Source organism: Anoplopoma fimbria, unplaced genomic scaffold (assembly GCF_027596085.1).
Source record: "Anoplopoma fimbria isolate UVic2021 breed Golden Eagle Sablefish unplaced genomic scaffold, Afim_UVic_2022 Un_contig_12139_pilon_pilon, whole genome shotgun sequence".
Taxonomy (NCBI): Eukaryota; Metazoa; Chordata; class Actinopteri; order Perciformes; family Anoplopomatidae; genus Anoplopoma; species Anoplopoma fimbria.
Genome location: NW_026551644.1, coordinates 1 through 2,730, shown reverse-complemented (window position 1 = coordinate 2,730; position 2,730 = coordinate 1). Strand labels below are relative to the sequence as shown.

Below are 2,730 nucleotides of genomic sequence, written 5' to 3'. Positions count from 1 at the left end.
TTGGCCACCCTACCTGCCTGACCAGCACCACACCCCCCAGCCTCATTTTGAGGTATATAAGGAGCCACCGTCCGAACAGCTCTTCACTCTCTGCTCAGAGCCGACGACCAGCCGACCCTCAGCCATGACCTCCTTCTCCAACCGCAGCAGCTACATGTCCTCCTCCATGAGAGGCTCCACCATGATGGCCCCCTCCATGTCCTCCTCCTCCTCCCGGCGGCTCGGCAGCTCGGGGGCCGGCAGCGTGTACGGAGGAGCTGGAGGGTCCTGAGTCGGGTCTCCAAGGCCTCCTTCTCCTCCTCCGGTGCCGAGCGGTGCCTTCAGCCTGTCCGATGCCGCCGACGTGTCCGTCAGCGAAGGCCACCATGCCAGAACCTCAGCGACCGCTTGGCCACTACACACAGACAAGGTGCGCAGCCTGGAGAAGGCCAGCGAGCTGGAGATGAAGATCAGACGGATCTGAAACCAAGGCTCAGGCCACAGGGACCGGCTGCACCGCATTCAAGGTCACCATCAAGACCTGCAGGACAAGGTGAGGACAGAAAGACAGGCACAAACATGCAGTACTTAGGCTACAAGGGTTTGTTCAACCAATCAATCAGATGTACTGAACATTGCTGAGGATACAACAGTTACATTCATACTACACATGTTGAGTTTTTAAGGCTGATTCAGCTATTTTTGTTTATTGTCTATAAATTGTTTGTTGTCTATAAATTCACAATTTGAATAAATAGAGAATAAGGTTCCAAGCAGTACGGAGAAAATCACATTATTATCTTTATCTGTCTAGATAAAAAACAGATGTCATGTTACGGCCGAGGTGATCAGTGAAACTACAAATGCACAAATGATAAAAAAATATTCCATCACAAGTTAAAGTGCTGCATTCAAAATCCTAGTGTCCTCAGCTAAAAGTGAAAATACTTGAATATCGGCCTCAGCTGGAGGTGGGGGTGTCAGGTGTGGACAGGTAACAGGTGTGATGTCACCTGACTGTGATGTCACCTGAGAAACAAAGCTGACTGTTTCTGTACAAATAATACATTTAAATACATTTTACATCTTTAACATTACTAATTATTCAGCATTTTAAGGTCCTTACTTTTAGTTTTTGTAAGAATAAGTTAAACAATGTTGGATTCCTAAGAATGTTTTTGGGTTTTAGGTTATTTAAGATTCATAACTTTTTTGAAAGCCTTTTAAGGTTTTCAGTTTTTATTGGTTTTACTACTTTCATGACTTTTTTTATATAAAGGTTTTAGTTTTAGATGAATTTATATGTTTTTTTCCCTTTACTTTTAAGTTTTAAGGATTTTTGTATGTTTTGTATGTTTTAAGTTGTACGTTTCTGTAACTTTTTGAACTTTTCAGATCAACTACGCTGTCTCGTGGAAACGCCGCCCGTCCTACGCAATCGACAACGCCCAGCTGGCCACCGATGGACTTCAAACTCAAGTGAGTGTGAGACTTGTGTGTTTCCTTCAACATGGAACCGTAGATGGAAACATAAAATAGTCTGATTAAATCTGTCGGTCTGTGAGCAGGTTCTTCACAATCATGTCCACATTCAGGTGAGTTTCTGGAACTCATCCTCGTGTTTTTATTTAGGTTCGATAACGAGCTGGCCATGCGTCAGTCGGTGGAGGCCGACACGTCGGACTGAAGAGGGTCTTCCAAGGACTGACCGAGCCGATCTGACCTGGAGATGCAGGTGGAGGGTCTGAGGGAAGAGCTGCTCCAGCTGAAGAGGAACCACGAGGAGGTGAGACCACTGAACCTGCTCATGAAATAAATAAAAAGATCAAAAGGCAGAAGTTTAACCGGCATCTTCCTGCAGGACCTGCTGGCCATGCGGGCTCAGGTGGGAGGTCAGGTGAACGTGGAGGTGGACGCCTCCTCAGAGGACTTGTCCGTCGTCATGGCCGGAATCAGAGAACACTACGAGACCGCCGCCACTCAAGAACTGCAGAGACCTGGAGGTCTGGTTCCAGGCCAAGGTGTGAGACCACAAAGTCCTGTTTCCTGTCCTTAATCTGGTGTTTGAGACATGTACATCAGGCTGTTGTCTGATATCCTGATATTTGATCAATAACATCATTGATTGTTGATCCTCAGTCGGCCGAGCTGAACAAAGAGGTAGCTTCAAGAACTGAGACCCTGCAGACGCTCCAAGACTGAGATCGAGAGGCCGAAGAACTCTTCAGACTCTGGGAGATCAAACTGCAGGCTTGGATCAGCAAGGTGACGAATCACTGAATCCACTAAATACATCAACTTCATCGAGTCATCAATCGTAATAAAAATGAATATATGTTTATTTATATTATAGAGAAGACGAAAGAAGAGAAGTTAGAATGCTTGCATGACTTTAGATCATGAAGTTTGAACTTTATTCTTTATTCTGAGCAGAAAGGAGCTGCCGAGGATCTTCTGGCTGAGACCAGGAACCGCTACGCCAACATGCTGGCGGGTTACCAGAGGCAGGTGGAGGCTCTGGAGGAGCAGCTGGCCCAGCTGAGGAACAACCTGGAGAACCAGAAGGTCATGTACACCGACCTGCTGGACATCAAGACCAGACTGGAGCTGGAGATCGCCGAGTACAGGAGGCTGCTGGACGGAGAGAGGTGAGTGGAGGAGAAGACCCTTTTCATACATGTTTGTGTAAAATCACAAACCTGATTAGCTTAGCCTGTTAGCATGCTAACGTTAGCTAACCATCAGTGAACA

The 2,730-nt window shown here is 46.6% G+C and overlaps 1 pseudogene; it reads left to right on the top strand.

Annotated features, from left to right (window-relative positions):
* The first annotated feature begins 124 nt into the window (after positions 1-124).
* Positions 125-2,627, top strand: LOC129115691 (keratin, type I cytoskeletal 13-like; annotated as a pseudogene).
* The last annotated feature ends 103 nt before the right edge of the window (positions 2,628-2,730 follow it).